At 32.8% G+C, this 22,655-nt stretch overlaps 1 long non-coding RNA gene across 1 annotated transcript; it reads right to left on the bottom strand.

Annotated features, from left to right (window-relative positions):
• Window positions 1-8,333: 8,333 nt before the first annotated feature.
• Window positions 8,334-22,067, bottom strand: LOC143059124 (uncharacterized). Its single transcript, XR_012973394.1, has 3 exons — window positions 21,952-22,067; window positions 10,598-10,992; window positions 8,334-9,140 (listed from the first exon to the last, which is right to left on the bottom strand). It is a non-coding gene; the product is annotated as an uncharacterized LOC143059124 (long non-coding RNA).
• Window positions 22,068-22,655: the final 588 nt, after the last annotated feature.

Here is a 22,655-nt window from a genome sequence, read left to right as displayed (position 1 = left end):
CCTGCCCCCCCCTAAATCCGCCTCTGGCAGCTGCTGTGTGAAAAAAAGCATGTATGTCCGCCATTACAAACTGTACATGTACATCACAAATATTCCATGTAATTGATGTTTTATTACAAAATATATGATGCCACAATGGAAAAGTAATTGTTGTATGACGTTAATGGTTATAGAGGGACATATTCTCAGGTCAGCTGGCCGAGCTGCGACAATAAGTGGGGTGGGGGAGGTGGGCGACTTCTCCAGTCATGCTTCAGTGATTCCCTACATAATCAACCAAATAGTAATGTTCATCATGAAAAAATATACTAAGTGTAAGATCTGATGATGTGAATAAATTGAAATCAGACATATCAAATGAAGTTTTCAGTGCTTTTGATATATCAATGGGCAATCTGATGAGTTAAGCCTTTTTTGACTGATTTTTATAGTTAGTTCTTATGATGTACTGTTATACATGTACCATTGCCAAGATTAGGGGGAGGATCGGAATCCCGCTAACATGTTTTACCCCGCCACATTATTTATGTATGTGTCTGTCCAAAGTCAGGAGCCTATAATTTAGTGATTGTTGTTTGTTAATTTGTTAATGTGTTACATATTTGTTTTTCGTTCAATTTTTTTATATCAATAAAGGCCGTTGGTTTTCTGGTTTGATTTGTTTTACATGTCATGTCAGGGCCTTTTATAGCTGACTATGTTGTATAGGCTTTGATGATTGTTGAAGGCCGTATGAGGACCTATAGACTTTTAGTTGTTAATGTCTGTGTCATTTTGGTCTCTTGTAGACAGTTGTCTCATTGGCAATCATACCACATCTTCTTTTTTATAATGACTGCTGATGTCCATACTGGGACTCTTTTGGTCCAACAACCAGTGGTGGATCCAGAAATTTTCATAAGTGCAGGCCCACCAAATTTCCCAGAAAAGGATGGCATGCCCCCCTGGCCCCCTTCTAAATCAGCCTCCTGACAACTCCAAAGAATAAATCATCATGTACGAGTACATCAAAGATCATCGAACTGTCTACCCCAACATGCAAACATCTTTTTGAGAGTTCACTGTTTTGCAAGTTTTTTGGGTTCGAAGGATCGTATAAATGATTGCCTTGGTGGTCATTGTCAAATTGAAATGTAGAGCTGTGCATTTGTAAAACGCTATATTATATAATTTGTAACAGCTGATACTATAGTATCCTATAGTGCACTGAAACCCTTGCCAATAACAATACCGTGATGCTTGGTACAGGCTTCTTTGCACATATTGCTCACCTTGTAATTTTTGTATTCTTCTATCAGTATCGTTGGGTTTGTTTATTTACACCAGAAATCAATGAAGCGATGAAAGTGCTGGAAACGAAATTACATCTTCGGTAAATTCCGTGATATTAATATTTTCTAATCAATATGTCCAAGCAATAAAAAATAAATGGTTATTAGTTTTATACATAGAGCATACGTTTTGTGTATTTACTATTTAAAATTTAAGCTTTATACGAAGAAATCTAACACAAAAGTATCTCAATCATTTAACCGTTTTAATACGCAGTAACTTGTAACTTGTATATCGTAACTTCCTCCAATAAAGGAGCACCTCAATCATGAGTATTCCACCACCTTGTAAATGTACATGTTTATCTCTAAATGATTAAAATATAAAAGTCACACTGGTAGACATCTATCATCATTAAAAGGAATATTAAAAGTGGTTGTTTATAAATATGTATCGGCATAAAAAACGTGAGGTAATTCAATGTCATGACATTTAAAATTTAAAATATTTTATCGATATTTACAGTTTATTTACATGTTGATCCGCGGAAATCGGTCTTCTGTAAAGTGTAAATTATACACATTATTGTTCTATTTTTAGAGAATAGCAATAATACATAAATGTACAGTTTCTTACCAAAGTAGCAACATAATTTCAAGATTAAATCATTACATTGTCACATGATTATATAATCTGCACCAAATTCACAGTTTGTCGTGAGTTATCATCATAAATAATCACTATAGCAAATGAACACTTTATCATAGTATGTACCTATAACCTAATATCATGATTTCAATCCGACCCCACTTACGGACGCGTGGAACATATAATGCATGCCACTCATTTATAGCCAATCAGACGTTAAATTGACCTTCATTTCCCCCAGAATCATTCCGGAAACAGCCACGAAGCAGCCATTAGATAGTATTTATAACCAATGAAATAACAGAAAAACCGTAAACAGATTTACCCGAACCTGACGTTTAGCCTCTGACTAATCAGACCGTATCACCATGGTGATACGGTAATTATTAATGTGGATTCTTGTTCCTCAAACTAATATGCATACATGCAATGCACACGTTCCCACATCTGACACCATGTATAAAGTTAGCTTCAGCTTTTAAGTGATAGAACTCAGACTCTCAGTTCGTTGAACTACATAGATCTTTTTAATAACAATACAAAGCATTATGGGTACATTCCATTTAAGTGTGTAAATAAACAATAACTAAATTAAGTATGCGGACCAGAACGCGTCTTATAAATTCAAGTATATTGAAACCCATTAATCATTGTAAATGTGGGCGTATAGCCACGATGATATTCTCCTTTCACCTGATAATGGACACAATCAACGAACTGACTATTTTGCCATGGCTTCGGTTCGCACACCAACTGGAAAGGGTATTTCAACTCGCCAGATAAAATATTTTTGCTAATTCTGGTAGTCCTAACATGTTACCAAGAAGCATTATTTACCATTTATTATATGTGAAAATTAGCAACTGCAACGAACAAACATTGAAAGAAAATTCAATAAACCATGTGCTCGACATGTGCTTCTGTAGGTCAGTTACATGTATCAATTTTTTTAAAGTAAACATAAGTTTTTACTACTTTACTTTTCCGTGTTGATAGAGACTCAAATCTAAACCAAACTGTTGGCACTTAAAGAAAATTAAATAAAAATAACTTTGAAAGAGAAAAAAAATAAAATTAGTTTTTTTATTTCAGCCATGTGGTCGCCATACACGTGTACATGTATCCTTGTTTTTGGATAATTAACGTCAATATTGTCTTTTCTATTGCACGACTCCTCGTTAATGTACGTACAGCTATAACAATTCCTTTCAAAAAATATTATATAACATAAAATACTCCCTGACAATTTTTTGCTGAATAAAATTTTCCTCTGATAACAAAAAGTTATTTAAGCAGCCTCTCCTGTTGGACCGGAATTAAAAAAAGGATCGTGACGTCAAATTGTATGGTTCACTAACCACCAATGAAATTTGAGTTTTCTTAAACTCACTAATAACCAACCAATGTAATAGTACAGCGCACCGTGATAACTGAATTTAAGTACAGGACTTAAATTCTATAAGTGAAAAAGTGTTCTACAATGAACACCAGCCATTCATTTAATACCAAAAATACATAAATATTCTTCATATTTAGAAAGCTACACTCATACGTAGGAACTATTTTGTGTTAAATATGTTACAGTAACACTTTCTGGCCGGGCCCGAATTAGAGGTGTTACACCAGATAGTGTATGAAAAAAAATCGCAGGTAAAATACAGTACACAATTGATGGATGTGAAGTTAGCAACCGGTTCGTTATTCGATATTCAGATTTATTTGAAATTCATAAAAAAATATAATATTTGATAACACTAAAAGGATGATTTTTATAGTTGAAAGGAGCGATAAGATACATAGTAGGAAATCGTCTTAATATGACCACATCAAGTTGTCTTATTAACTCTCGTTGTCGAATATGAACCCTTATCAATGCTTAACATGCTTAAGGAAGTTGCATATTTGTCTTTAAGATACTAGTATATAGGTTTTTATCAATAAAACGACGCCAAAATTGTTATTTTATAGCTAATATTTCTTAAAACAAAAACAAAAACCGATGGAAGCAACTACATAACAACCATTTAAAACCAGAAATGCGTACGTATCCACTTGATAAAAATAGAACGTCTTCTCCGTATTTATTTCCAGCGCTCTTTTTGAAAATGAAAGTAGAACAAGAGGGAAGAGAACAGCTAAGCTAAGTAATTAAAACATGTAGAACTAGAACAACGCAAATATGGAACAACCCCCAATCCAACAGACACAGGATACAGGAAGTTCGAAGATTTAATATCAATGATAACATTTCTAACGTTCAGATTGAATAGTTACATTCCTAATTCTGACAGTACTTGTACCTTTATTGATACATTTTTAAACCACATTAGTCGGTTCTCATTTTTTTTATTATATAAAATTGAACAAATATAATGAATGAAAGCAAAGCAAAAATGAAAAAAATACAAAAATAACTTTATATAAAAGTGAGACCTTAAATCCCATAGGCGGATTCAGAAAGAGGGGCCTGGAGGGCACGGGCCCCCCCTTTCGAGGGAAAAATTTGTTTGATTATATAGGGAATCAGTGAAGCATGACTGGAGCCCCCCCCCCCCTTAGGCCAGTCAGAGGGATTCTGGATCCGCCACTGCATCCACGTAGTCCAACATCAATCCCAGGGGCGGATCCAGGATTTTAGATTAGGGGGGGGGGGGGAGGGTGCGCAAGTTAAATTAATTTTTTTTTAGGTATAATTATCGAAATTATTGAAATATTCTTCTAGAGAGGGTGCAATGTAGATATCTTGCCAAGGAAAACGTGGCGAGAAATGTTTTAAGCTAAAACCACATAAATCCACAATCACCATATTTAACAAGAAATCTATGAGCTCCTTATCAGTGACTCAACAATAGGTCACCTAACCAATATTAGAGTTTGAAAACAAAAGTTCTTCTTTTGCCAGCGATTTTTAATTGTCTTTTCGTAAAAAAAAAAAAAAAATTTTTTGTTGTGTTCGGAGGTCTCGCCAAGCATTTTTTTTTTACTGCAAACCACTAAAATCAGAATGAGATCCTTACGAAGATGTTTATTTTCATGGGATCCTATGTTTTACGGAAGTACGGATTTGGGCCTTTTCCGTTTATGCAGTTTGGCAAACTTTACAGGTTGCAAGTGAGAAACATATATCATGTATATTGATACTGAGATATTAAATAATGATACAAATTAATAAACTAACCTTTCGCTTGAACCAGTATTTCTATCATTCATTAAAAAAAAATCTAACCTGGTCTGTTTTCTTGGCCGTGCAATGATGAAAATAACCAACCCAATCGCGAGTAGGGCACTTTCATCTACTTCGTGGGAAGTGAGTTAGGTACGTTATGGAACTGCGATTATCAAAGAATTTTTTTATAAAAGCCAAAACTCCAAAACTACAATGTAACAATTGTTTTACTTTAACTGCTTTACATCAATCCGACATTAATTTTATTTTGACAATTTTTAGCTAAAAAGTGACAATCTACGCCCTCCGTAGATACAATGTATCGAAGATGAAATTATTCTGGGCAATCCTTCTGATACAACCTTCAGGTAGATTTTCACTAAAAATTTTGAATATCCAACTGGCACTTTGGGCGCTCCGTATACATTAATGACAGTAAGTGTACCCAAATTCCTTTTAGTCACGTTTGTATCTAGCTATTAACTACATGTCCGCATAATATAAGAAAGATTGAGAGGTCAGGGGGCTCTCGCCATTTTCCTGTGCCTTTTGTCCTAAAATTTTGACCAACCAAGATGGTTACCATGGCTAAAAATAGAACATAGGGGTAAAATGTAGATTTTGGCTTATAACTCTGAAACCTAAGCATTTAGAGCAAATTTGAAAAGGAATTGAAATGTTTATCAAGTCAAGATCTACAAAGTATCTGCTCTGAAATTGTCAGATGAATTGGACAACTGGTTGTTGGGTTGCTGTCCCCCAATTGGTTATTTGTAAAGAAATTTTGCCGTTTTTTTGTTATTTGGTAAATAAGTCAACATGATACTTTTAGTAAATTTTTACAAAATATTTTTTTTTGTAACAAAAGGGCCAAGTTTATTATAGATAGAGAAAACTGTAAGTAGCAAGAATGTTCCGTAATGTAAGATGTACGTACACACACATCACCTTCACAAAAACACAATTTTGTAATGAATCCAGCTGTGTCCTTTGTCTGATATGCACATATACCAAAGTGAGCAACACAGGCTCTTAAGAGCCTCTATTTTATAAAGATTAGACCGTTGGTTTTCCCATCATTTGAATGCTTATACATTTGTAATTTTTTGGTCCCTTATAGCTTGCTGGTCGGTGTGAAGTCTATGTGTTGACGACCCCACTTTGACCTATAATGGTTTACTTTTATCAATTAGGTCTCTCCACTTTTCTGTGGAAAGACCTGTTGTTTTTCTTCTGATCATTTTTTTCCTCCTAATTTTGTTCTTGCGATAAATATTTGTTTTTGCAATATGTCGCTTAGATATTTGGTATATGATTTCGAACAGTTTCTGCGCTTTTGAAATTCACCCTGCGTAACCGAATACTTTTCTTTGTAGGAGTTATCTCCCCAAACACTGTTTTACTTGTGTCCACAACTCCTTCGCAACCGTAAAAGATTACGACAAATTCATTTCACAAAATTGCTCGTTATATCCTTGGCATGATTTGTCTTATTTTGACCGAAGCAATTTGACCGCTCCATATGAGAGTTATTTCCCCTTATGCATCTGATATAAGTGATATGCATTTCTATCTTGTAAACCATAAGTGATAGAGAACTAGGATCTTTTGATTTAAGGTTCTTTGTACAAATAAATGAAAATTAGGTCAAAGTAAAAGGTTAAGGTCATATTCTTATATTTGAATTTGGCTTATTTGGTATTCCCAAAGACCGTATAAGATATCATCAAATTATTTTTTACTAAATTGTAAGTTGTGTCATGTCATAACATGTAAATTTTGATTACAAGCGTACGCTGAACGTAAAAGGGAGTTTTCTTCCCTCTTGTGTTTATTATTATGACCTATGGTCTTTTGATTTGAGGTCCGTGGTTAATGACCTTGAAATTGATGTCAAGGTCATAGCTTAATTTGACGTTCTAGATTTTGACCTTTGCTTTTATTTTATATGTATATATGATAAAGCCATGAAACTTTTGGAAAAAGGTATCAAACCATTTAACTTTGGAAAAAAACAACCGGAAGTGATTTTTTGTAAGCAGGAATTAGCTATTTTTTTGTACTAGATATTTAGGGCATACGATAGTTTTGGTCCTGTATTTACAAGTTCATGAAAATTTGCATATAGGCTATTTTTTACCTGATTAAATCAAATATGTAATAAAAAATATACCTTCATGTGCTACTTTTTGAGTAAAATGAGGTCGAAATTTTGTATATTTGCTCAAAATGTAGATTTGTGGCCGTAATTTCTTTTTCGAAAGAAAAACATAGATTTTTTGTTATAAAAGATAAACACCATTTTTTGTGTGTTAAATAATCGGTAATTTCTGTATTTTATAAATATTCTAAAAAGATATGCAATTTTTAAGTAAGAAATAACTCATATTTATCAAATGTTCATGAATTGAGGAAAAAACGTCATTTTTTACTGCATGCTTATCAAAATTTAAAAAAAATCCTCTATTGACAGTTTTATAAAATTTGGGTCACATAAGCTCCCTGAAATTGCAACCAAATGTCGTTTTGAAAAATAGGGGTCCATGAACTCGCTTTCAAATCAAATCAGTTTGAATGATAAAAATCAGTCGAAAAATTCATCTTTTCCCGATATGTCACAGTTTGACGTCACGAAAATAACAAATTACGTTAGCAACGTCTTTACCTTCCCTGTAACTGTATCGTATGCCCTTAATATAAAAGTATATAGAACCAGATGTTTTGGGAATCGGTGTCAAGGAAATATTCAAATATAATCGGAAATAACATTTTTCAAACCGGAAGTAACAAATTATCTCCCTTATTTAAAAAGTATTGTATAGAAACCATATATTTTTGGATTCAGTGTACAATAAGCTATCATTTGACGATTGAAATGAAATTTTTTACTTAATTTTACAACTTTCGTAATAAAATACATTTTTTTTGTTTGTGGAAAGACCTTCAATTGTTCTCTGGACAATTGGTTTTTAATTGTATTTTGGTTGAAGAGTCTCATTGGCACTCATACCACATCTTCTTATATATATTTACCTTTTTTAATTACAGAAGAAGACTATATGAGTTTAAGCAAATAGACTTTCAATCCGATTGTCGTAAACAACATTCAATTCGATAAGAAAAAGTCTGTTCGATAAGGTTGTGAGGAATTGTAATGTTAGGATTTGAAATGTACATACAGTCAACTTAATTTAAAAGAAACACCCAAAACAAACATACCGATAGTTTTATCAAATTGCACAAATAATATATTCCATTTTTATTTTCATTTGCTATAATACAGAAGTTATTAATATGTTCATTAATTATTGAAAGAAAACTAGATATAGCACAAACCGATAAATTAATATATAAGGAGAAGCGACATGGTGTTTGGTGGTTTTCAAAGTAGTTTCGACAGCCAATCCACAGTGTGTCCTTCATATGTTCAGAGACTATAATTTGCTTGCGAACATTATATTGAAAACAGTTGAAACTAGCAATATTCAGAACAAATTGACCTACATATAAAACTTATTTCTTCTATTTTATGTTTAAATGTGTTCTAATGCAAATGCTTGAAAATGTATACATTCTGATATCAATTTACTAAGATCGGGAGCAACAGCTAGTTACTTTCTCATATATGGTTTTAAAAAATTGGCAACATCTTCTAAATCAACATTTACTATTGGTGCACCACGATGGGGATGTTGTTTACCCGCATATGACGTGTTCTGAGGATCCACATCTACCACGGAATCGTATATGTCTTCGATATCTTCGCACCGTTTAGAGACAATTTGAACTTTTGTATTGTTAGATATTTCTTCAAATTTTGGACTTTTTGTCAAGCTTTTAATTCTTTTTCGAGATGCAACGTCGATGCATTCCTTTAGATAACCATTCAGTTTGTACCTTTCCGCTTCAAGAATTTTTTCGATAATTTGTACTGATGAATAAAACAAGGTTGATTTAGACGAAACACCATTTGCGAGGAACTTATCAATTCTTTTCTTTAAATCATCAGTTTGATATTCATCCGCTAAAGGCAGGATGTCGTAAACAGTGTCCCCTGAAAAAAAAATCAATTATTCCTCAGAAAATGCAACACACTTATAATTTGTATTTGAACATACATTGTACACTTATATGAAATACTGTAAATTCAGAAATTATTGCGTGCATTTATTATTGCGATTTTGTCATTATAGTCTAATATGCGATTTTAGTTTTTGTAATATTGAGAAAAATCCTATTAAAGTTGTATACTAAATTTCAAAATTCAATACAAATTATTGCCATTTTAACCCTGTCTAAATTTTCGCAATAATAAAAACATCGCAATATTGTTCATAATGTAATACGACATATTTAATACATTGATAAAAATATGATAATCTATCATTTTGAAATAATGAAATAATTTTGAATACGATGAACAGTGTACATAGTAATTTTATAATCGCAATTTAAGGGTAAACGATACAGTTTGTAACCCTTGGTTTTAAATTAAATTTAAACCGATCTTTTGCCGAGAACATATTTTTTCACTAGTGAGAAGAAATATTTTTCTCACACCGGTCAGGAAGTGTAAAAATAGCACAAACATTAGAGAAAGTAGAAACCAATGCAATCGTTTCCAATCTTATAATTAAAATGAGTCATACATTGCCTTTTAACCAATATATGTGACAGTTTGCCGTTGCAAAACATAACTTTTTACGTTTGCGATGTCATTATCTCCCCTATAACTATACCGTATGCAATTAAAAAAAGTCCAAAACGTTGCTTAAAAGAGGAACGAAAGATACCACAGGGACAGTCAAACTCATAAATCTAAAACAAACTGACAACGCCATGGCTAAAAATGAAAAAGACAAAAAGAAAAACAATAGTACACATGACACAACATTAAATTAACCGTACGTAATATCGTACTGATGTTCAGAGTGGGACAAGATACACAGAGAGAAATATTATAGAAATAACACATATACCAGAGCGTATTATAGTAGATTGTTACCTTGTGAAATCCCTGTCAACCGCGGCGAAGCCAAGATTGACAATGCTTTTTCGAGGGGAACCAATCTGCTCTTTCACCCTCTCAACAAAGCGTTATTTTATTTAATATACTGAATGCCCTATCATTTCTATCTTTTACCGATGGATTTAATTTAAAGTACTTTATATGACGTCACGGAAATATGTTTCTACAAAATAAATAATTTTGTTGTTCATATTACGACTGCATATTTGTATTTTTGTCTGATCGAATTCCAATATTGGCTTATCAAACGAGATATTTTGTTTTGCTTGCATTTTAAAAATGTTTCCACGTATTGTTATGTATAACACCAACTGAATAAATTAACGATTAATGACAGCCACCATTGTTGGGTTATCGAAACAAAAAAGTTGCAATAAGGAAATATCAATATTCCAAAAGGTATTTACAGTTAGTAAGTAATTATAATTGCTTGTACCTGAGTCTGTTGAACAGCTGTGAACATAGTCTATATGTGTATTTACCTGTTATTTTGTCATGGAATCCTGGAAGCAGGTAGCGTAGAAAATAAACAAAGTGACTTTGTTTTTTATTAGGTAAATGTATTTCTTTTAACGATCCTTCCCGAAAATTAGGACTAAACATAGCTTCAAACACAGGCGACACGGCTATAAGATGCTTCTTTTTTACATGGAGCTTACTTTGACCAAATACTAATGCAATATCTTGTTTATCGAAGGGTGAGGCCAAGTCTTTCTCATAGTTTGTCAACTCTTCCAAATCTTCCCCTGATTCAGTTGACCCTTCAGCCTCACTGTTAGAGTCAGTCCGTGGACTTAATTCTTTTTCTTTTTGTTTGCGTTTACGGCTGCCTTGAGTCGGTTGTTCCATATCACCAGCACGTCAGTTAAATGTATTCCTGGAAATATACCGTGTATATCAAACTTAAATTATAAGATATCAAGATTGCGTAAATGAAGAATATTGCACGTGTATATGTTAAGTTATTACATAGAGCACATCTGTCGTCAAAAATTTCATTATGAAACTAAGTTTATTTTGTTTCGGCTATTTACTGACAATATCATATAAGAGCGACGCTTTTGATATAGCTGAAACCTTGTAAAACACTGTAATTTTACTTTCAGATATATTGATGATGTCCTTTGACTGAATTACTAATATTTCAGTCAAAACTTGCATCTAAATCCAAGTGAACTTGTAATAAAGGATTCTACTGTTTCTAGAAGGACTGCTGCAAACCTTAATCTTTCAACAATATTGACACAGATGGACGACTTCACACTAAAATATATGTCAAACAGGATGATTTCAACTTATCAATTATTAATTTGCCTTTTCTCGACGGAAAATATACTCTGCTCAATAACACGATGTTTACATATCAGACCCTTACAGGTCTAGGTCATGATATCAGCCGGAGAGCCGAGAGTGTCGACTGAGGATTTTGACCATGATCTGATAAGGGTCTGATATGAAAAATGACATGTCATCTTTTTTTTTATCAACAGAAGCCACAGAGACAAGAAAGCTGTTTAAAACTTATTATAACATTCATTTAATGTATTATTAATTTAGCTTTTTCTAAAAATGTATTTTCCTGATCCATATATTTTTTTTTTATTGTACTTAGTTATATTTTTCACTTAAAAGTACTTCTTGGGTTTATTCCCAGAAATATGCAGAATGACGTCAAAATGTTTGCGATAACGTTAAAAAAATGCATGCGATATTGACCAGGAGCAGATGATATAAACCGGAAACAGTTGATAACGAAAGTCATATCACACGGCTCAAACAATTCTTGAATTTTAATTAATAAATATATGTACAAAATAGTCTTATAAAGGGGTACAATCATACCATAATTTTCTGTAAGTATATGCTTAAATGTTTTATTTTCAATAAATTATCTATGGCCAAATGCAACCCAAAGTGTACCGTCTCTTTTTTATTTGGTCTTTTGCTATAGTGCTGTTTGGTTGTTGTATAATTGCCTTATACCCACACTTAATTTTATTCTTATAGTTTAACCTCGTCAAATGTTCACGAGTAGGTCCATGACAGTGAATAATGTTTTCTGTTATATAGCAAGCTTTTTGTTCTTTATTTTAGGGACTTTTGTAGAAGATGACATATTTTCATAGTCTATGTCGAATCTATTAATGTTTTTCTAGACTTGGGGACGATTTGGATCTTGATGCATCTTTTTTGTCTATTGATTGTCCATTGGCGTTCAAAATATTCACACCACTTTGAATAGGTACCGTACATCAGAGAAATTTTGTGTTCTGCTCACAAATTCAAAATCATTTCAATGCAAAGTAAAAAGCTCCTTTTTAAGTGCCAGTCTGTTTAAGAATCAGGCAGTGGTGAAAACATGACCAAAAAACCCCAACCACTTTGGCATTGTTTTCAGTTCATAATACGTAGTTATGCACAAAAATAACATTCATTTTCGTTTTCTGTTTTGGTAACAGAAGATACAATTTGGTTAAAATGCACTAGAAATTAACGAATAAGGGGAGATAACTCAGGATGATGGAAAATAGCATGATTAGCTCAGTGGGTTTTTTCTGATCATGTTTTGATTGTTACCTAAATTGCCTGATTTTTACATGGACTGGCACCTAATTTTGATTAACTAGAAGTGTATTCTAGAAAGTAAAACATTGACTAATTTGTTATTTGGTAATAAAGAAAAGACAAAAACAAAAACAAAACGACATGAAGACATACAACTTCATTCAAAACACAAATCTAAAAATTAAAAACTGAGCAACACGAAACCGACAAAAAAACGGGGATGATCTATTATGGTGCTCAAAAAGAGATCATTTCTCCGGTTGAAGAATACAATTCCGAAAAAAGAACACCAAACTATCTCTCTTCTTTGAATAGGAGGATACTTTAGTGATATTATAAAAAATCTGGCAAATAAGGGAAACACGGTGGCTGTGGAAAGTAAAAATTCAATTGAGATATGTGAAGGAACAGATCCATAGACTGGGGACACATAGATTAACCCATAGAAACAGGTGAATCGTTAAATAAGATGAATACAGAAACATATAAAAATTATTATGATTTTTTAATGTTGATTAAAAAAAATATGCTTCATGTAAATTATTGAAAAAATAGGGTCTTTTCAGAAAACATTTCAAGTTTTAACTAAAAAAGAAATCAAACTAGATAGCTGAATTCTCAAAATTAGGAAAAGCAATCAGAAAAGAACGGTTTAAAATATTAAACGAAAAATATTTAAGACATACTACAGTTTTGGAAAACACCTTGCTGTGTATTAGTGAAAAGAATAATCAGAAGCATGAACTGGGAAAAAAAATGAAAGCAAATGCATATAATTCTAAAAAAATATGATAAAGACATTTCCATTGAGAACCAAGATATTTAAATGTAAACTTACACAAATTGAAGCTCTATATGTATATGTGCACACATTTCTTCATAACTATTTAAAAGAGGATAAACAGAAAATGAGCTGATGGAAACTATAACGTTTCATTCGTTCAAACAAAAGAAAATAAGCTTCTATACTATTAAACGAGAAGACCTCATTTTGGGTGTCGCTTCTTTTCTTTCCACAATTAATTGATCAACACGCCTCTGTGTCCTATAGCGACAGTGCATATTGCCATTTGTCATCCATTCATATGATTATTCAGATTGAGTTATATTTGGAGAAAAACGAGAAAAAAGGCATCCGGATATTGTCCCGTCATTGGACGAAATTTTAAGTCGGATTATACTTCCGGTTTGCGTTTTTTGTATACTTTGAACATACATATACACAGAATAAAGTGTATTTTCAGAATTCTATCTGCTATAATCATTTTCAAGTTTACTATCCACGGCAGTCACAGAGTTCATTAAATAGAGAGGGTCTGTATACTATATCAATGACCACTATGGATCGATTAGTAAACTTAGAATTTTGGTCATGTGGATTTTTTTTAGGTCTTACTTTGCTGTAAATTATTGCTGTTTACAATTTATCTCTATCTATAATAATATTCGAGATACCCAAAAACGGCAAAATTTCCTTAAAATTACCAATTCAGGGGCAGCAACCTAACAACCAGTTGTACAATTCATGTAATAAAATTGGAGCAGATAGATCTTGACCTTATAAACCAATTCAACCCCTGACAGATTTGCTCTAAATGCTTTGATTTTTGAGTTATAAGCCAGAAACTGCATTTTACCCCTCTGATCTATTTTTAGCCATGGCGGCCATCTTGGTCGGTTGGCCGGGTCACCGGACACAATTTTTAAACTAGATACCCCAATGATGATTGTGGCCGAGTTTGGTTAAATTATAGTAGTTTCAGAGGAGAAGTTTAAATTACAGTAGTTTCAGAGGAGAAGATTTTTGTAAAAGTTAACGACGACGGACGACTGACGACGGACGACGACGGACGACAGACGCCAAGTGATGAGAAAAGCTCTTTGGCCCTTCTGGCCAGGTGAGCTAAAAATGAACGAAAAACAAATAAGTAACAAATAAACAAACAAAAACCACTGAACTACAGCTAGGCTCCTTACTTGAATGTTCATAACATACTAAATGTATGTTCATATTGAAATTGATAGAAAACCAAATAATGGGAATACATGTATTGGAAATAAAGGAGGGATAAAAAAAGAAGCATTTTCCTGTCCCCAATAACCTCTGACTTATGATACTTTTGCTTAAATTCTCTGGTCATTCAATATTTTACCAAATTCTTCCAACAACACTTTACATACTTTAAACTACACTCTGAAGGCCCGCGATTTCGCGTGTGTATTCTAGTTCTATCTAACTATACTAAATGTCTTTTTTGTTAACTTACAGAAGACTATGAACACTTTTAAGATGAGTTTTGGCGGAAAATATAAAAGTGATTTGAAAATTTGTAGACATGTTTGTAATCTGGGGTTTGAAAATTGACGATGGACATAATTATTATGAAATACTAACAGTATTAAGTATATATAAGAAGCTATAGTATGAGTGCTAATGAGACAATTTTCCATCGAAGTCAACATTTGTAAAAGTAAATCATCATAGTTCAAAGTACGTTCTTCAACATGGAGCCTTGTCTTACACCGAACAGCAAGATATTACGGGTTCTAAAATGACTAGTGTAAAACCATTAAAACATGGAAACAAACTGTGTAATCTGTATATTAAAACTAGAAAACACTTATGAACCACATCAACAAATTACAACAACTGAGCAACTGGTTCCTGACGTAAGACAGATGCAAACACATGTAGTAGGTTTAAACGTGTAGATAGATACCAATTGTAACCTTTACCTGTAACAATAGTGTAACATACAACATGGAAAGACACACTATAAAGTATTAATTGAAATGGCTCAACTCAATAAAAAGACATATTAACACAAACAAGTGAGCATACACTTAACGAATAGATTTAATCTGTGACTCAATGTAAATACAAAATCAATACGATAAAGGGGTGAGATATTAACAATATAGAAGGATAAGCATGACCTTAGACAAAATGCCGCCAAATAAAATAATGAACACAGGTAAATGCAAATAATTCTGTTGTAAGGTATATAATACTGGAATAAGGAAATATCTTTTTACAAAATAAAGTACTTTAAAGAGTTCCGTGTACTTAGACGATTTTTTTGTTAAACAATTTCAAATGAATTTGAAATCCTTTCGAAATTTTCCGGACCCTTTCCTTTTCACGAATATGACCCAACGAATTAGACTATTTACTGGGTTTGTGAAAACATGAGGTAGCACTCCACAGTTATTTGTGAAGTTTTGCATTGTGGCCCTCATGGATTTTCAAGCTAGCTAGTGTGTTATACAATAAATTGTTGGATAGCGGAAGATTAATATATCATTCATAGTGGGGTTTTAGGAACATTAAGATTATGTAATGTATGTAATATAAACTGTTTTGTATGACAGTCCGTATTTTCATATCCATACCAAACATTGGTCCGGGAATCAATTTTAAACTAATATTTTTTTCCAACTTTTTTGTCGCACGAACTTTGTGATTAAGTTTGACGAGAAAAGAAGCACCAATTTTGTATTTGACAATTTAGTAGATTAATGTCAACGGTTTCTGAAAAGATATTACTCAAAGGCATTGAAATTATGGTTTGAACCATATTTTGGGGTAATATGTGACATTTACAACCCCCTTCTTGCAATATTTTATGGTAAATAAAGCATAATGTTGCCATGGATACACAAACAAAAATATATTTCACCATCTTATCTTTTGAAAATCAAATCTGTGGAAGATACTGATAACATACATTTGCACATGTATGACACAAACAGTTACGTTAATGTATCAGACAGCCAGAAAAAGAAGATGATAAAACATTTTGTTGTTCAATTTTGATTTATTTTCTAACTGCTGAGTGCTTCATGAGCAACACGACGGGTGCCGTATGTGGAGCAGGACCGTTTATCGTTCATTAGCACCTGATTTCACCTAAGTTTTTCTTGGGGTTCGTGTTACTTATTCTGTATTTTCTATGTTGTCTTATATGTTATAGTATATGTGAGTCTTTTTCTTTTAAGCCATGGCGTTGTCAGTTTATTTTAGATCTATGAGTTTAACTATCCCTCTGTTATCTTTCGACCCTCTTTTGAAATGAAGTTCATCTGTATGCATCCCCAATATGTATATACTCTCATCAAAGATTAAATTGAGGAAATGTAAATCCTTTTTACGGTTTGATATCTAAATTGTACGTACACATTCCTTTCGTGGTTAATACCTCATAGTTTATGTTTATCATAGAACAAGAGTGCACACACTGGAATGTCTCGCCTTCTTTACTAATCATTAGTATTATGTTGATAGAACTAAGTATAAAGCTTTATTACAACTGTCACATAAACTTAACATTAACCTAGATAGCTAAACAAAGACCAATGAACCATGACAATGAGGTCAAGGTCAGAAGAACCATGCCAGGCAGATATGTACAGCTAACAATGCTTCCATACAACAAATAAAGTTGACCTATTACTTAAAGTTTAAGAAAATTATACCAAAACACAAAAACTTAACACTGTGCAGTGAACCATGAAATTGAGGGTATGGTCAAATAAAACCTGCGGAACTGACATTTAGATCATAATATATTTCAATACAGCAAATATAGTTGACCTTTGGCATATAATATTAGATAAAAAGACCAAAACTTAATAAAATAACTTTGACCACTGAACCATGAAAATGAGGTCAAGCTCAGATGACATTTGCCCGCTAGACATGTACACCTTACAATCATTCCATACAACAAATATAGTAGACCTATTGCATAAAGAATGAGAAAACAGACCAAAACACAAAAACATAACTTTAACCACTGAACCATGAAAATGAGGTCAAGGTTAGGTGACACCAGCCAGTTGCACATGTACACCTTACAGTCCTTCTATACACCAAGTATACTAGCCCTATTGCTTATAATATCTGAGATATGGACTTGACTACCAAAACTTAACCTTGTTCACTGATCCATGAAATGAGGTCGAGGTCAAGTGAAAACTGTCTGACGGGCATGAAGACCTTGCAAGGTACACACATATCAAATATAGTTATCCTATTACTTATAATAAGAGAGAATTCAACATTACAAAAATTCTGAACTTATTTTCAAGTGGTCACTGAACCATGAAAATGAGGTGATCAAGGACATTGGACATGTGACTGACGGAAAGTTCGTAATACGAGGCATCTATATACAAAGTATGAAGCATCCAGGTCTTTCCCCTTCTAAAATATAAACCTTTTAAGAAGTGAGCTAACACCGCCGCCGCCGTAGCCGCCGCCGCCGCCGGACTTTATGCAACAAAAGTTGCAGGCTCGACAAAAACTAAACAAAAGTGACAAATCCACACAAAAACACTAGTAGCTGTTAGTTTACATACACCAGTGTACCCCCTGAAATCATTGAACAGGAAATTCCTATGAGGAAATTATATTTATACATTATCGCATAGATAAGGCTATGGTTTAAATGATTAGATTTAACTGTCAGCTGTATCGCTACAGCATAAATCAAGTTGCGTTGGGCCAAACGTTTATAACCTTTTACGACTTGCTACAGAGGATAACGTAAACATACCAGGTTACATCAGGAAATATAAAACTTATAGCATACTCAAAATTTTTTGTCATGTCTTTAATTTTGATATTTAGTCATCTGCTATGACCACTACGTCTTAATGTATTGTATTTAAAAAATGGTTTTTCGTAAGAACTTGAAAGGATAATAATTTGACAACAACGCCTTGGAATACGCAATATTCTTGAAGGCCACACTATTGGAAGTAAGAAAACAAATGAACGATTTACGATATTATTTTCTCTCCGCCTTGATAAATGACAAATTCAGGGATTATAGTACATATTTAACGTAAAATTTGTTCCTACGCTCAACTTTCCAAATATGTACAATATTTAGGTATTGTTGGTTTCAAATGAAAGCTGAATGACTTGACATAAAATAATTTTACAAGAATCATGTTCATCCTTTATCATTTTTGTCTTTTCATTTCTTAGATATTGTATCTTTTCAATCACTTATAACAAAAAAAATGAACTAAAATGCAGTTTGTGCTTGAAACTGAGAAAAATCACAAAGGAGTAGGCCCAGTAAGACCCCTTTTTGGCCCCAAAATATAGCAGTTTTACAAAAGTGTTTTTTGGATTCTTTTGTAGCCTGGGTAATATACAAAATTTAGTCCTGGTATCTATGATGAGTTTATTTACTACTACAACTGGGTCGATGCCACTGCTGGTTGAGATTATTTCCCCGAGAGTATCACCAGAGGGTATCACCAGCCCAGTAGTCAGCACTTGTGCAGACATGAATTATCATTGATATAGTTATATTAATAAATTTACTGTTCACAACATTTTGAATTTTTGAAATACTTTTCTGCCTCAGGCATAGATAACCTTAGCAGTATTTGGCAAAACCTTAAGGAATTTTGGTCCTCAATGCTCTTTAACTTCGTACTTTATTTGGTCTTTTTAACTTTTTTGGAATCGAGCGTCACTGATGAGTCTTTTGTAGACAAAACGTGCGTCCGGCGTATATACAAAGTCTAGTCCTGGTATCTATCATGATCTATGATGAGTTTATTATAAGAGCTATCATCTCACATTTTAGCTTAATATTCTATGGTGTAGTTTTATTTTTATTACACAAAATTCAATGCACAATCATTTACAAATCTGATAAGTTTGCACAACCTGCAACGTTGGAAAGAAGATGATGTTTGTAAATGTTCTATTATAAGTGACATTTCAAGTTCACATTTTCCTCTCTTTGCTTCCGTCATTTTGAAATGGCAAAATTTAACCTAGATAAATTAATGTTTTGGAAGTTTTCTAGTAAAATTGAGAACGGAAATGGGGAATGTGTCAAAGAGACAACAACCCGACCAAATAAAAAAACAACAGCAGAAGGTCACCAACAGGTCTTCAATGTAGCGAGAAATTCCCGCACCCGGAGGCGTCCTTCAGCTGGCCCCTAAACAAATATATACTAGTTCAGTGATAATGAACGCCATACTAATTTCCTTATTGTACACAAGAAACTAAAATTAAAATAATACAAGACTAACAAAGGCCAGAGGCTCCTGACTTGGGACAGGCGCAAACATGCGGCGGGGTTGAACATGTTTGTGAGATCTCAACCCTCCCCCTATATGGTTAGCCAATGTTGAAAAGTAAACGCATAACAATACGCACATTGAAATTCAGTTCAAGAAAAGTCCGAGTCTGATATCATCAACGAAAATAAACAAAATGACAATTATACATAAATAACAACAGACTACTAGCAGTTAACTGACATGCCAGCTCCAGACTTCAATTAAACTGACTGAAAGATTATGATTTTATCATATGAACATCAGGCACGATCCTTCCCGTTAGGGGTTTAGTATCATACAATCATAACATATATGAGAAGAACATAACCCGTGGCATGCCAACAACTGTTTTTAGAATAAATGTGTTTAGTTCAGACGCAAAGACCTTATCAGTTACTCAATATTAACGCCAAAATATGCAATCTTTAATGCCTTGACAACAGCATCGTAATTATATCCCTTCTTAATAAGTCTATTCAAAGGTTTTGTAAGTTTCTGAGGTGAATACTGACACCTTTGTTCTTTATAAAGAATATTTCCATAAAAAAATTGGATGTGAAATACCTGAACGTATAAGAAGTCTGCATGTGGAGCTGTATTTACGAATTATGTCTTTATACCGATGATAAAATTTAGTAAATGTTTTGACTAGTTTGTGATATCGAAAACCCTGGTGTAATAATTTTTCAGTAATACATAAATTTCTCTCGTTAAAATCTAAAACATTGTTACATACACGAGCGAATCGTACAAGTTGAGATATGTAAACACCGTAAGATGGTGACAAGGGAACGTCACCATCTAAAAACGGATAATTAACGATAGGAAATGAAAAATCATCCCTTTTATCATAAATTTTAGTATTCAGCTTTCCCTTAGTGATATAGATATCAAGATCGAGGAAAGGGCAGTGGTCATTGTTAGTATTAGCTTTATTTAAAGTAAGTTCAGCAGGATAAATTTCATTAATATACATACTGAAGTCGTCATTATTGAGAGCCAAAATATCATCCAAATATCTAAAAGTATTATTAAATTTGTTTATCAGATGTTGTTTTGATGGGTCTTTGCTTATTTTTGTCATACATTGTAACTCATAACAATACAAAAAGAGGTCCGCAATAAGTGGTGCACAGTTAGTCCCCATTGGAATTCCGATAATCTGACGATATACGGAATCCCCAAAGCGAACACAAATGTTATCTAGTAAAAATTCAAGGGCATATATAGTATCAAAGCATGTCGAATTAACATAGATTTTTTGTTTATTGCTACTAAAAAATGACCTATAAGAATTTGAACATATATATTCACATTCTGATTTTTTGAATGCCCATTTAATTAGGTGTGTGAATTTTTTCTTAATGAGAATGTGAGGCAATGTGGTATACAGGGTAGAAAAATCAAAACTTTGAACAGATTTAAAATCACCAATATAAGCATGCAATTTATCAAGTACTTCCAACGAGTTCTTGACACTCCAAAAGTAATTTATTCCACTATTTTCGAAGGCCTTATTTGAACAATTTATTATAAGGTTTTTAATTGTACCAAGTGTGCTGGTAAGAAGAATAGACAATTTAGTAGTTGAACAATGGCTTGAAGACGAAATAAATCTATATTTGTAAGGGGTTTTGTGTAGCTTCGGAAGCCAATACATAGTTGGGACTTTCATTGTATTTGGCTCTGCTTGTAAAGCGGTGGCTAAAAGTTTATGTTTGTTACAGATTTCGTTTTCTGAAAATGGAGTCAGTTGGAATGTTGGTGAATTGGTGATTTCCTTTTTCAGAACCTCAATGTAAAATTTACGTCAAACAATAATAATATTATTAGCAGCTTTATCGACCGGGACAAACACAAATTCCTTGGCTAGTTCTTTTAGTTTATGTTTGATACGAGAAATAGGTTTATTGTGGTTATTGTAAATAGTAAAATGTTCTTTAAAATGTTGTAAATGTTTTGACTAACACTTTAAATAGTGTCCAGCAAAATACAGTCATAGTTTGATATCACGTTTAATGATTTTTGTAATTTTATAGATTTGTTCTACTCCAATGTATTCCTATCTCCCCAAAAACAAACCATAGAAAAATAAACGTAAAAAGCCTATCTGAATCCTTATTTCATCTAAGAAAACTTAATCTAATAACTAAGAAAATACATAGATTGTACCTACCACACAAGTTTAATTTCTGGTTACAGACGAATAAACTGTTTTCAATCCTGAAAATAAAGTCTCATGTGATTGATACTGTCATGTGATTTAAAATCAATTTTACGTTACATTTTTATTATCCGTCAGAACAAAATCAATACAACGAAATGCTGATAATCAAGTATAAATAAATTGTGATTACACAAAGTGTACAAACCAGTATCTCAGTTACTTGATAACGTTCATTTGATAAGAAGTATAACTACGGTTCACGGTTTGGATTTAATTATGACAATAAGGTCATCTACAGGTTTTTTTTAATTTCGTCTCCGGTAGAAATTGGCAACTTCTGCGTTTCTGCTTCTATTCACTAGCAAATGTTTATTAGGGTTGTTTTTTGCGATTTGTTTATTTATGCGAAGTAATATTCATATCCTTCTATTTTTGTGAACAATTTGATACTAACATCAATATCGTCTCAGGAATATTATTTGATCAATGTTTTGACTAACACTACGCGCGTCTGGCGTATTTACTAAATTTAGTCCTGGTATCCATGATGAGTTTATTTACCAATTTGGTCTGTGTTTAATGAAGAGGCAATTAGATTCAGCTCATTTCAATATCTGACGAAAAAAACACAACAGAAACGTAATCCAATTAGATTATAATAGTATACCGATTGTACAAACAAATCATATAAACTTAAAATATATTTGTGGGAC

This window comes from Mytilus galloprovincialis, chromosome 14, assembly GCF_965363235.1.
Source record: "Mytilus galloprovincialis chromosome 14, xbMytGall1.hap1.1, whole genome shotgun sequence".
In the NCBI taxonomy this organism is placed as follows: domain Eukaryota; kingdom Metazoa; phylum Mollusca; class Bivalvia; order Mytilida; family Mytilidae; genus Mytilus; species Mytilus galloprovincialis.
This window is presented reverse-complemented; position numbering and strand designations above follow the sequence as displayed.